Here is a 15,178-nt window from a genome sequence, read left to right as displayed (position 1 = left end):
AAGCCTACTGCACACACTGTAAGTGCTTTGTTCTTGTACTGAGTTGGGTAGCCTGTGCTGCAAATGCTGTGCGCTCCTGTGGGGGCTTTCCTCGGGCTGTTGCCCCTCTCCTTCTTTACTGCTGTTTTGTTTGAGTGTATATTTACGGAAGCTGCGAGAGGCCCTTCATATAATCTTTTTTTATTCACCTTGTTATCCCGAGATAACGACATAATTAATTCAGGATCTCGAGAAAACAACACAACTAATTCGAGATCTCGAGAAAACAAAACCGTTATTCCGAGATCTCGAGAAAACAAAATAATTATTCTGTGATCTCAGCTGGATCACTGTATCTCCGTCGGTAGAGATGAAGCCGGGCCAGTCTTCTGCGGAGGTACCGCGGACTAATTTTGAAATTATCCCTTATTAAAAGACTTAATGCAATCTCTCCCTGTGTCAACCCCTGATCAAAATATTGCCTTATTAGGTGATTGATTATTCCAGACATTCTAATGACCAAAGTTGCGTCTATACAGAATGAGAAATAGCCCCAAAGTCAGCATATCACAAGTCTCTTGGCACACCTGAATGAACCATTTCTCAGCTGTTTACTCAAGATCATGAAATAATTGTTTTGTTTTCTCGAGATCACAGAATAACGGTTTTGTTTTCTCGAGATCTCGGAATAACGGTTTTGTTTTCTCGACATCTCGAATTAGTTGTGTTGTTTTCTTGAGATCCTGAATTAATTATGTTGTTATCTCGGGATAACAAGGTGAATAAAAAAAGGATTATATGAAGGGCCTCTCTCGGCTTCCGTAGTATATATTCTCAAATCACTTGTCTCTTTTTTGTTTCTGTTTAACATACCATTCTGGCAGTTTGGCCATATTGCTGTGTTGAACAGCTTGTTGCACCTTCCATTAAAGTGTTCACTTTTGTACACATCTTCTTGCTTTATTCATTCAGTTGTGGGGAATGGTTAGTAAGGTTGATTCTGACCTAGGCTATGTTGAGGTCACATATCTACTTTTTAAGTTCATGCTATAGTGCATACAATTTTAGAGATATAGCCTACATGTGCATATGCATTCTTCTTGGTGTTCTCACAAACAGGTGAAATAAATCAGTTTAAATTTGGCCTATGGATATAGCCTGGCCTATTCTCAGCCATTACAAAATCTGTTGTCTGACCATAATTTAACTGATCTGTATACCACCATGATACTAGATAACAAAATGCCTGTTTGTTTTATTTCATGTGAGATGTTGATAAATGTGAGCTTCAACAAAATGATAAGAGCACCTCTCTGAGTGTCACGTTTACGTAAAAAAAAGGTGTGTGTGCACGAGCATGGTCACGCGCAAAAGTGTCCCGGTTTCAGACTAGGGAAATCTGGTCACCCTAGGCAAAAGTATGTGAAACTCTAGGATTAGCAGTTAATTTGAAGGTGAAATTAGAGTCAGGTGTTTTCAATCAATGGGATGACAATCAGGTGTAAGTCGGCACCCTGTTTTATTTAAAGATCAGGGATCTATCAAAGTCTGATCTTCACAACACATGTTTGTGGAAGTGTATCATGGCATGAACAAAGGAGATTTCTGAGGACCTCAGAAAAAGCGTTACTGATGCTCATCAGGCTGGAAAAGTTTACAAAATCATCTCTAAAGAGTTTGGACTCCACCAATCCACAGTCAGATTGTGTATAAATGGAGGAAATTCAAGACCATTGTTACCCTCCCCAGGAGTGGTCGACCAACAAAGATCACTCCAAGAGCAAGGCGTGTAATAGTCAGCAAGATCACAAAGGACCCCAGGGTAACTTCTAAGCAACTGAAGGCCTCTCTCACATTGGCTAATGTTAATGTTCATGAGTCCACCATCAGAAGAACACTGAACAACAAATGGTGTGCATGGCAGGGTTGCAAGGAGAAAGCCACTGCTCTCCAAAAAGAACATTACTGCGGATTTGCAGTTTGCTAAAGATCACATGGACAAGCCAGAAGGCTATTGGAAAAATGTTTTTTTGGATGGATGAGACCAAAATAGAACTTTTTTGTTTAAATGAGAAGCGTTATGTTTGGAGAAAGGAAAACACTGCATTCCAGCATAAGAACCTTATCCCATCTGTGAAACATGGTGGTGGTAGTATCATGGTTTGGGCCTGTTTTACTGAATCTGGGCCAGGATGGCTTGCCATCATTGATGGAACAATGAATTCTGAATTATACCAGCGAATTCTAAAGGAAAATGTCAGGACATCTGTCCATGAACTGAATCTTAAGAGAAGGTGGGTCATGCAGCAAGACAATGACCCTAAGCACACAAGTCATTCCATCAAAGAAGGGTATAAGAAGAATAAAGTTCATGTTTTGGAATGGCCAAGTCAAAGTCCTGACCTTAATCCAATTGAAATGTTGTGGAAGGACCTGAAGCAAGCAGTTTATGTGAGGAAACCCACCAACATCCCAGATTCCTCTGTATGGAGGAATGGGCTAAAATTCCTCCAAGCGGGTCTGCAGGGCTGATCAGCAGTTACTGGAAACGTTTAGTTGTAGTTATTGCTGCACAAGGGGGTCACACCAGATACTGAAAGCAAAGGTTCACATATTTTTGCCACTCACAGATATGTAATACTGGATCATTTTCCTCAATAAATAAATGACCAAGTATAATATTTTTGTCTCATTTGTTTAACTGGGTTCTCTTTATCTACTTTTAGGACTTGTGTGAAAATCTGATGTTTTAGGTCATATTTATGCAGAAATATAGAAAATTCTCAAGGGTTCACAGACTTTCAAGCACCACTGTATTATCCAAATTAAAAAAAGAAAAAACACATAGCTTTCCTACAGGAAACCCATTTTAATAAGACAGAACATATAAAGCTAGGTAGACAGGAGTTCAAACATGTCTTCTCATCATTCCACGCATCTGGCAATAGGAGAGGGGTAGCTATTTTAATTCAAAGTACTGTCAACTATGAACATATACTAGATAAAAAGGACAGGGAAGGGAGATATGTGCTCATCAAAGGGAAATTGGAAGGTTCCCTCATCACCCTGTTAAATGTGTATGTACCCCCAAATAGTGACTGGAACTTCTATAGGCACATATTTGACATCATGGCATCAGAGGCTGAAGGAGTATTAATATGTGGTGGAGACTTAAATTTAAAACTTAATGATAAGTTAGATTTGTCAAGAGCAAGTACTAAGAAAACTAATATAAATAAGAAAATCAATATTGTGATGTGAGAGCTGGGAATCACTGGTGTGTGGAGAGATTTACATCCAGCAGCTCAGGATTATAGCCACTTCTTCTACCCGCACTCTTTGTGTATGAGAATTGATTATTTCTTAATGTACAATACAGAGAGACATAGAATTGTCCACTGTGAAATAGGAAATATTGATATCTCAGATCATAGTCCCCTGTATCTTACTGTCAACTTAAACAGACCCTAGACATACACTTTGGAAGTTAAATTCCAGTATTCTGAATAGCCCTCTGGTTAGGGAAGAACTAGAGGAGGAAATTCAAGTTTGCTTTGAATTGAATGATACAGGGGAAGTGGGTCCGCCTATGCTGTGGGACACTTTCAAAGCAGTTATAAGGGGCAATATTATAGCATGTACAGCATACTCTAAAAAAACTAAGACAGGAAAGGTTAGGCACACTGCAGTCAAAATTAAAGTGACTACAAAGAAAACGCAAAGATACGGGTAGTGTGGATCCTAATATCAAACGAAATGAAAATGGTTAAAAATGAAATTGATGAAATATACACACAGGAAGTACAGAAGAAACTTGTCTATCTCAAACAGAGATATTAGGAAGTTGGTAGCATCCAGGTTGCTTGCCTATAGGTTAAGGATAAAACAAGCAGGTAGTTATCTCCATAAAATAAAGAACCCTGAAACAAAGGTGATTGAATGTCAACAGGAAAAAAAAAATCAAACAATGCCTGCTATCTTTCTATAAAAAATTGTATTCTCAAGAACAGTCGGACAGTGGCTCAAAAATAAACACTTTTCTGCCATCAATAAATTTGCCAACAGTTACAGATGCTCAAAATAATATTCTTAGAGCTAAAGTTACTGAGGAAGAAATCAACCTGGCTATTACAAGACTCAAGACAAGTAGCTTTCCGGGCTCAGATGGCTTTACCTGTGAGTGGTACAAGGCCCTTAGGGTTATGTTAGTGCCCTTACTGTTGAAGACTTATAACTGGATAATAAAAAAGCTAGAAATGCCCCTTTCATGGAGAGAGGCAGTCATCTCTCTTATTCCAAAGGAAGGCAAAAACAGACAAGAACATGATAATTTAAGATCTATAAGTGTACTGAATGTGGACTATCGAATATTTACTGGTACATCTATACTTGAAAGGAGACTGGAAAAATGCTTGCCAGATATTATACATTTGGATCAAACTGGCTTTAAAAGACAAAGACAAACACAGGACAACATAAGAAGAACGCTACATATACGACACATCACAGAAAATAAGACAGAATCAGCCTTGATTAGCCTAGACGCCCAAAAAGCATTTGATACAGTTAGATGGAAATATCTTTATAAAGTTCTCTATGTATTTGGATTTCATGAGAAGTTCATTAGAATTATTCAAACACTACAGTGGGGCAAAAAAGTATTTAGTCAGTCACCCATTGTGCAAGTTCTCCCACTTAAAAAGATGAGAGAGGCCTGTAATTTTCATCATAGGTACACTTCAACTATGAGAGACAAAATGAGAAAAAAAATCCAGAAAATCACATTGTCTGATTTTTAAAGAATTTATTTGCAAATTATGGTGGAAAATAAGTATTTGGTCAATAACAAAAGTTCATCTCAATACTTTGTTATATACCCTTTATTGGCAATGACAGAGGTCAAATGTTTTCTGTAAGTCTTCACAAGGTTTTCACACACTGTCGCTGGTATTTTGGCCCATTCCTCCATGCAGATCTCCTCTAGAGCAGTGATGTTTTGGGGCTGTCACTGGGCAACACGGACTTTCAACTCCCTCCAAAGATTTTCTATGGGGTTGAGATCTGGAGACTGGCTAGGCCACTCCAGGACCTTGAAATGCTTCTTACGAAGCCACCCCTTCGTTGCCCGGGTGGTGTGTTTGGGATCAATGTCATGCTGAAAGCCCCAGACACATTTCATCTTCAATGCCCTTGCTGATGGAAGGAGGTTTTCACTCAAAATCTCACGATACATGGCCCCATTCATTCTTTCCTTTACACAGATCAATCGTCCTGGTCCCTTTGCAGAAAAACAGCCCCAAAGCATGATGTTTCCACCCCCATGCTTCACAGTAGGCATGGTGTTCTTTGGATGCAACTCAGCATTCTTTCTCCTCCAAACACGACAAGTTGAGTTTTTACCAAAAAGTTCTATTTTGGTTTCATCTGACCATATGACATTCTCCCACTCCTCTTCTGGATCATCCAAATGCTCTCTAGCAAACTTCAGATGGGCCTGAACATGTACTGGCTTAAGCAGGGGGACACGTCTGGCACTGCAGGATTTGAGTCCCTGGCGGCGTAGTGTGTTACTGATGGTAGCCTTTGTTACTTTGGTCCCAGCTCTCTGCAGGTCATTCACTAGGTCCCCCCATGTGGTTCTGGGATTTTTGCTCACCGTTCTTGTGATCATTTTGACCCCACGGGGTGAGATCTTGCGTGGAGTCCCAGATCGAGGGAGATTATCAGTGGTCTTGTATGTCTTCCATTTTCTAATAATTGCTCCCACAGTTGATTTCTTCACACCAAGCTGCTTACCTATTGCAGATTCAGTCTTCCCAGCCTGGTGCAGGTCTACAATTTTGTTTCTGGTGTCCTTTGACAGCTCTTTGGTCTTGGCCATAGTGGAGTTTGGAGTGTGACTGTTTGAGGTTGTGGACAGGTGTCTTTTATACTGATAACGAGTTCAAACAGGTGCCATTAATACAGGTAACGAGTGGAGGGCAGAAGAGCCTCTTAAAGAAGAAGTTACAGGTCTGTGAGAGCCAGAAATCTTGCTTGTTTGTAGGTGACCAAATACTTATTTTACCGAGGAATTTACCAATTAATTCATTAAAAATCCTACAATGTGATTTCCTGGATTCTTTCCCCCATTCTGTCTCTCATAGTTGAAGTGTACCTATGATGAAAATGACAGGCCTCTCTCATCTTTTTAAGTGGGAGAACTTGCACAATTGGTGACTGACTAAATACTTTTTTGCCCCACTGTATATAATAACCCAACAGCTAGAATCAAAGTGAATGGAGACCTCACTGACTCTCCCTCAATCAGGGATGTAGGCACGGATGTGCTGTTTCTCCTCTCTTATTCGTTATTTTTATCAAGCCCCTAAGTCAGTGGATTCGCCAGAACCCTAATATCAAAGGGATTTTAACCTTTGGGGAGGAATAAAAGTTAGCATTATTTGCTGATGACATTTTGGTCTACCTAGAACAACCCACACAATCTCTACCTCAACCAGGTGTCACCAAACTTTTTTCTCTGGGGGCCACATTGTCATTCCTGACTGTGATGGGGGGCTGGGGTCGGGTCAGCTATATAACATAGAATTGTATGACCCAGACAAATACTGTATGACCACCAGCAGGCCTCATTGTGTAGTAGAGATTACTAGCCTGGCACAGCCATCCTCACTACTATATCCCCACTACTATATCAACAATTGATTCCTGGCACATATTTGTTTATCTTTACTAGTGGTTTGCAAAAGTAGTAATCGAGTCTTCACACTTTGTTTTAATTTGAAATACCACAGATATTCCATTTATTTATTTTCTAATAAAAATAACATCAAAGCTGTCAAGGTAAGAAACATCTGCCTAGTTGAGGTGATTGACACTGGCAAAGGTGAGTGGAAAATTATAAATTGTAGGTAGGCCTGTTGATATTGTTAATAATATTAATAATAATTGTGTGCAGCACTTAATAAAGGTCAAATAAATAGGCCTATAAAATAAATACATTTTAAAAAACAGTGAAATTATAATAATATGATCAATAGATCACAGCAGTTGTGCTGTGTCCTGCACGTCATTGCTCTCATCCATGGCCAAAGCAAAAAAACTCGAATTCTGACGCTTTCTCATTCAGCTGGTCATACACGTTGTCCTCCAAATCTTCGGTTCGCCTGGTCATAGTAGGTGCGGAGAGACTCACCACGTTGAGCGCATCCTTCTTGTCGGGACACACCTCCTCGGCCACAGCAAGCATGCATACTTTAACAAAGTCCCCATCAGTAAACGGCTTTCCATGGGTAGCTAATAGGTGAGCTACCTTATAGCTAGCTCGGACAGCAGCCTGGTTGATCTGGGTTTGGCGAAGGAATACATTCTGTTGTGCAGCCAGTCCGCATTTCATCCTCCGAATCCTGTCGTCTCTTGTTTGCCCTCGCAAACTAGCATACTCTTTGTGGCGGGTTTCGTAGTGACGACACAGATTATATTCTTTGAAAACTGACACACTTTCTTTACATACAAGACAAACTGCACGGTCCTTGCACTGAACGAAAAAATAATCGGTGGCCACTGTTCTTTAAAAACTCTGCACTCTCTGTCAACTTTTCGCTGACCGCTAGCCATTTTGCTGTCCTGAACACTGACAGTTCTCTGCGCGTGCGCTGCCTGTCACTGCTTGATCGCGAGCATATGACGAAAATTCGGAAAATATGAATAGTTCATTTTATAACTAAATATCAATTTTAATTGATAAAATCAAGAAAATACAAGATGCAGACATGTTATTATTTGCCAAAAAGCAATTTAAAAAAAATAGGCCATGACCACTTTTGGGGATTGCCTCATAGGGCCGGTTCAAGTGGTGAGGAGCAGAGGGGCTGGGGGGCCGGTCAAAGGGGGGTGGCGGGCCGGAGTCGGCCCGTGGGCCGTACTTTGATGACCCCTGACCTAAACTGTTGTGTTGTATGGAAGAATATGGCCAGATGTCTGGCTATCAGCTTAATGTATCTAAAACACAGATCCTCGCCTTCAATTACAAGTATGAGCCCACTAGAGATATTATCCAAAGAGATTAGTTAATATGGGATGCAAACTCAATAAAACACTTGGGTGTATATCTGCCAAAAGACTTAACCTTATCTAGCATCAACTTTGGACCCCTGAACCCCAAAATAAAGAGTGATGTAAGAAGGTGGCAAGTGGCAAGTTATTCCATTCCTAAATTTCTCAAGAGTAGAATCAGTGAAAATGAATATTTTGTCAAGGTTGTTATACCTTTTTCAAACACTACCTGTGCAGGTGACAACCCAACAATTTACAGAATGGGACCAACTTATATCTAGTTACATATGAAATGGTAAAAAGCCTAGGATAAAATACAAACGGCTACAGCACAATCAGGTGTACCCACTGTGTTGCAAAAATGGTCAAAATTTGATTGAGTAGTTTCAAGAAGTAAAGTGATTATTTTTGCTGCCAAATATATTGGGAATGTGGTAATGAAAGTTTTTTTTTTTCTTATTCGGACCTACATTTAAAAAAAAAAAACAGATATATGGAGCCATGTATTGAGGGCCTACGGACACGAAGTTTTATTTATCAATAAATGCCAATAATTATATACAATATTTAGTGTAAAATAACCTTTATTCATAAACTTTAAACTTTAAAACAGAACATGTGAAATAAATGCTTATAAATCCATATCATGTTTAAGCTCGTGATGAACTTTGCCGATGTCCAGAAGTTCTTCCCTACTGTATTTTACTGTCGCATATGTAAATTATATGCTCAAGATACACAAAAACACCCACGTGCGTGCACGCACAGTCACGCTGGTGCTGAGAGAGCGAGACAAAGACATCAGCTGCAGTGGGTGCCATCTTGAATTATCCTGTGCTGTCTCGGTTTCTTTGACCTCAGGTCAGAAAACCCTCATCTTAGTAGAAAATTCAGTGTCTCATCTCTCTGTGGCTAAGCTTTCAAGTCAGTGACAAGAGTTAGGCCCTTGGTTAAAGGCATTGTTAGCAACAGATGATTGTAGGGAAATAGATAAAGGGGGAACTCTTTTTCTCTGTCTCAAAACAAACTCATTGTATCCCTTTGTTTCATCTTTCCTCTGTCATAAGGACTATGCATTCAGTCATGCAAAGTGAAGAAAATGGTGTGTTCAGAACAAATAACAGAAGAGCGTTTCTTATTCAGGGATATTCTTGAGTCTTTATGGACAATGTCACAATATGATTTTGGCTGCATCGGGAACATTAAGCCATTGGAAGTACATCCAAAATCATTCATTCAGCCCTATAGAGCTTAGTATCCCCATTCTGTTGAGGCAGAGAAATGATTGGATGACGTAGTGAGGTAACAGATTGTGAGGGGTGCAATTGTCCCTTGTGAAGCCAGTCCAGTTAATAACCCACTTCTTGCAATCAGAAAAACAAACCTCACCTGGTGTGTAGTGTGAGTTCGATTGTACATTCCTCTGCTCCAATTACTCCAAATCTGTCCACCATTCTTTCAAATATACCTCCAATTTAATTTTTTTCTTGGTCATTCACTTGGCAAATGCATTTTTCAGTATCACTGTGCACAAGGACAACCGATCCTGGTTTGCTTTTATATTTATTGGCAAACCTTAACAGTGGTGGATTATACCACAGGGTTTCTGTGATTCATCTTCAATTTTTTTCTCGAGTTGCAGAGAAACTTAGAACGGGGTCACCATGGCCTAATGGTTAGAGAGAAGCAGCTTTGGGCCCAAAAGGTTGCCAGTTTGATTTCCTGGACCAGCAGGAATGGCTGAAGTGCCCTTGAGCAAAGCACCTAACCCCCAACTGCTCCACAGGCTGCTCTGGGTATGTTGTACATCGCTCTGGATAAGAGCGTCTGCTAAATGCCTGTAACGTAATGTAATTATTTCAACCACCAGAGGGCAGCATCCTTTTGAGTTACACTGATGATTTGCTTGTGTGTTCTGAGAAAGAACAACGTGAACTAGACACCAAAGCTCTATTGTTGTTTATGACCGAAAACAGTCACAAATGTTCAAGGTCTAAGCTACAGTTTCAACCCAGAGTAAAATATTTGGAGCATGTCCTTACATTTGAAGGGTGAAAAACTGATTCAGACTGAATGTCCAGCAAACTGACAGGTGATGAGTTGGCTTGCTATGCAAAATTATTATGACCCTGGACTATTAATTTGACATCCATTTCCCAACCGTTGCTAGACATTGCACATGGTCATAATTTGGTGTTAAATGACCATGTTCAATGGGCAGTCGAGGCAGATGCCACCTTTGCAATATTTCATCTATACTTCATGCCACTTTTAACCTTACATATTTAATGAAGAGGGCATCTGTATAGGTGAATGTTTTATGTACATATCTTTTCTTTTTATTTTTTACAATTTATTTTTAATTTTATTTTATTCACGGACATGGGAACAGCAATTTCATTGTACAATTGTCCAATGACAAAGTCTATTCTATTCTATCCATTATCTGTAACCGCTTATCCTGTTCTACAGGGTCGCAGGCAAGCTGGAGCCTATCCCAGCTGACTATGGGTGAGAGGCGGGGTACACCCTGGACAAGTCGCCAGGGTATCGCAGGGCTAACACAGACAAACAACCATTCACACCTACGGTCAGTTTACAGCCACCAATTAACCTAGCCTGCAAGTCTTTGGACTGTGGGGGAAACCGGAGCACCTGGAGGAAACCCACACAGACACTGGGAGAACATACAAACTCCACACAGAAAGGCCCTCGCCGGCTGCTGCACTTGAACCCAGGACTTTCTTGCTGTGAGGCAACATAGCTAACCACCACCATGCCGCCCTATTCTTTTCTCTATTTCCTCTATTCTATTCTTTGAATAGAAGGAGAAATCGCCATCTTTGTAAGGGCCTATCTAAATGCGGAAAGGGTCAATCCATGTGAAATCACCAGAGGAGCCTATAATTCAAATGCATATTACAAATGTATGACGAGGTCTACCATAAAAGTAATTATACCACTGGAAAGAGCTTGTTTTGATTAGCAAATGCACAAAATATGAAGTTGGTACCCTTCATGCATTTGAATTATAGGCGCAAAATGTTTTTTTTTTAAGCCTAATAAATCAGAAAGCTTAATTTCTTTTGAACACATACCTAGTTGCCTAAAGAGTACTATAACATGAGTAATAAATAAGAAAATTTGAAAGATCTGGTGTGCTTTAATGTGGAGATACGGGGCGTCAAAGTTGCTCCAAAGCACATTTTTTTATGATTTTCAGCAAGCCATAACTTGGCAAATATTGAACTGTGAACTTTCTATTTTAGTATTTAAAGGCATCTGGCATTGAATAACAATCCTTGAAAATTTCATGTATCTTGCATGAATAGTTTAAAAGTAATGACTTATGGAATTTAGGTCCATTTTCTGTTTCATTTCAACAGTGAAATTGGGGCCACGCCCCTTTTTAAGCCCCTATATCTCAGAAACTAATGAAGGTACAAGCCTAAAATTTTGTACACTAGTACACTATTTGTTGGGCACACTGACAATATTTCCAGAAAGTATGAAGCAATTCTGAGTCAGTGGCAGTGGTCAGTGGCAAACATTTTTCTAAATCTGGTGATTTGGGGCGGAATTACCCAAAATGGGTCTGGTATGCATGTTACACATGAAAACAGCCATCAAACAAGGAACATGATGTATTGGCACAAATAATAACTACAGTCTTGTAGAATACATGTGTGGCTTTGAATATTCAGGCACAATTTGGAAAATATTTTGTTGTGATCACTATGAGTTCGAGAAGATGATGCTCATATAATATGGGAAATGAAGATGCATGTTGTACTATTATGTGAATACACAAACTTCTATAATGTCAGTTAAACTACCCAGACTTGTCATTTAGTTCTTTGGGTAAAAAGTTATTTTTTTAATAGCAAAAAACTAGACATTCTGGCAATGATAACGTTTAAATGGACAATTAATTTGACAAGGCATGAAAATTATGCACACAGCAAAGGGCGTGTGAGGTTTTTTTGTTTGATTGTTTTCTAGTGAACAACACAGGCACAGGTGTATGAAATTAGGTGTGTTTGTAGCAGTATTAGTGCTTATGAAGCTGGTATGCTTTTTTATGGTTATGTATGATTTTAATTTGGTTGTTACATTAAAGGAAATGAAATGTAATCATTTCAGGATTGTTGTGATCCTGCTAGAGGGTACTTCTGCATCTTCCCTCATAAGGTGCACCAAATTTTGACATCGGCCTATACATCGAGATTATCGAACAAATGTGTTTTAACACTCAAACATTTTGTTTACTTTGGCCAATATTACTATTCACCAGTGTAACACATTAAATCCAGCTACATTACTGCCCAGTGAGCTGGATCGGCACCGTCTGACTGTTTTGGATATTGTAATTAAACCATGTACTGACTCAACTAATCTACCTGACTCAAATGCTGATTTCGTGTTTCATGTAGCTGGATCATCTTTAAGATTAGCTTATGGGATTCCTGCTACTGCATACATAATTGCAGATGATTTTGGAATAGTTGAGACCTTCAAACTGCCCTCTAATCTCTCTGCTCAGGCAGCTGAACTATTTGCACTCACACAAGCATGTCTTTTGGCAGAGGACCATGCTTTCACTGTTTACACAGACAGTGCTTATGCTCATTATGTTGCTCATGACACAAGGAACACTTTGGAAGCACAGAGGAGTTTTTAACATCTTTGGGGAAAATCCATAGCTCATTTCACATTGATAGCCAACTTATTGGATGTAGTTACACTTCCATCTTTGATTGCTGTTTGCAGAAGTAAAGCTCATACAAATAACTCTGATCCTGCTTCTGTAGGTAACACTCTTGCTGATTCAGTAGCGAGAAAAACTGGTCTACAAGAGTCCCTCTGCAAATGTCTAACCCCATGTATCCTGCACATGTAGAATGTGATTATTTCAAACCCTGGGGACCTTGTCAAATTACAGCAAGGAGACATGGTGAAAGAATTAGGAAATGGAGAGCTGTGTTAATATTTCCACAGGACTGTGGTGTGATTCAGGTGGATACCCAGCATCTTCATGTTTTCCCTTTTTGGCGAAATTGATACATGGATTGAATCAGGTATAAAAAAGGATAACATCAGAAGTAAATTAAATTGGTTTGTACCAGGGTTTTCAACATTTTCAGAAAAGATTTCCAAATCCTGTGTGATCTGTATTAGGCACGACATAACGCTTCCCATTTAAACCAAAAAGTTCTATTTTGGTCTCATCCGTCCACAAAACATTTTTCCAATAGCCTTCTGGCTTGTCCACATGATCTTTAGCAGACGAGCAGCAATTTTCTTTTTGGAGAGTAGTGGCTTTCTCCTTGCAACCTTGCCATGCACACCATTGTTGTTCAGTTTTCTCCTGATGGTGGACTCATGAACATTAACCAATGTGAGAGAGGCCTTTAGTTGCTTAGAAGTTACCCTGGGGTCCTTTGTGATCTCACTGACTATTACATGCCTTGCTCTTGGAGTGATCTTTGTTGGTCGACCACTCCTGGTGAGGATAACAATGTTCTTGAATTTCCTCCATTTGTACACAGTCTGTCTGACTGTGGATTGGTAGAGTCCAAACTCTTTAGAGATGGTTTTGCAACCTTTTCCAGCCTGATGAGCATCAACAATGTTTTTTCTGAGGTCTTCAGAAACCTCCTTTGTTCATGCCATGATACACATCCACAAACGTGTTGTGAAGATCAGACTTTGATAGATTCCTGTTCTTTAAATAAAACAGGGTGCCCACTCACACCCGATTGTCATCCCATTGATTGAAAACACCTCACACTAATTTTACCTTCAAATTAACTGCTAATCCCATTTCCAAGTATAATATTTTTGTCTCATTTGCTCACATAGTTTTGCCACTAACATATGTAATATTGGATCATTTTCCTCAATAAATAAATGACCAAGTATAATATTATATAATAAATATTATTTTTGTCTCATTTGTTAAACTGGGTTCTCTTTATCTACTTTTAGGACTTGTGTGAAAATCTGATGTTGTAGGTCATATTTATGCAGAAATATAGAAAATTCTAAAGGGTTCACAAACTTTCAAGCACCACTGTACACATCCATCTAACTTCATATAGAGAATTTACACATCCATGTAGTATTACAGTAATAAGAGTCAAAGAACAGGCTACAGCAGAAGATAGAGGAAACTGGTTCACACTCATTTGAAAGTGATTGAGCGTCACTTGGAAGATGACATCATTTGGACAAATCAAGTTAGAAGTCCAGTTAGTGGTTTTGAATTAAAACAACCTAAACACTTCCCACTAATCAGCCCTGGTAGTAAAAAGGTTTGTATGTGCAATTCATGAGGGTACATTTAAGATTTCTTAACATGTTATTTTTGCTGTTTGTTTCATGGGTATCCAACAGTCAAGTCAAGTCAAGTTTATTGTCAAATATGCTATACATGCTCGACATACAGCACAGATGAAAGTCTCTCTGAGACAGTCCTCTCTGACCCACGGTGCAAACTGGCAATGCAATAAATAAAAATAGAATAATTGAAAAAACAAACAATATAAACAGTATAAACACTCTAGATAGGAACTAGACAGACTAAACACTCAGACAATATAAACAGTATAAACACTCTAGATATTAACTAGACTAAACACACACACACACACACACACAAATTGGTACAAATAACCAAACAGTCCAGGGCACTTGAGGTATAGCAGGTAAACATGAAATAAGCAGAATAAACAAACTAGCAGCTGTTAAGGTGAGGTAGTGCGGAATAATGCAAATGGGCGAGGTAAAGTGAGATGTGCGGTCCCTGAGTTGTGTGTTAATGAACGATGAGGTGTGTGTGTGTTGGGGGGGTGGGGAACTGTGAGGATGACATGTCAGATGCTGAAGGGGTGTGTGCGAGCGGAATCTGTGGCAGGGGGCAGAGGGGGGAGGAGGGGCAGAACAGGGAGGGAGTTGAGCCTCCTGACCGCCTGGTGAAAGAAACTGTTCTTGAGCCTGCTGGTTTTGGCGTGGAGACTCCGCAGTCTCCTCCCCGACGGTAGCAGGCTGAAGAGGCTGTGAGATGGGTGGGTGGGTGGGTGGGGTCACAAACTTTGAATCAAACAATAAATTAAATAAATAAGTAAATAAATATTTGTTTAGA

Source organism: Neoarius graeffei, chromosome 4, assembly GCF_027579695.1.
Source record: "Neoarius graeffei isolate fNeoGra1 chromosome 4, fNeoGra1.pri, whole genome shotgun sequence".
NCBI lineage: Eukaryota > Metazoa > Chordata > Actinopteri > Siluriformes > Ariidae > Neoarius > Neoarius graeffei.
The sequence above is the reverse complement of the archived record's forward strand: the minus strand, read 5'-3'. Positions refer to the sequence as shown.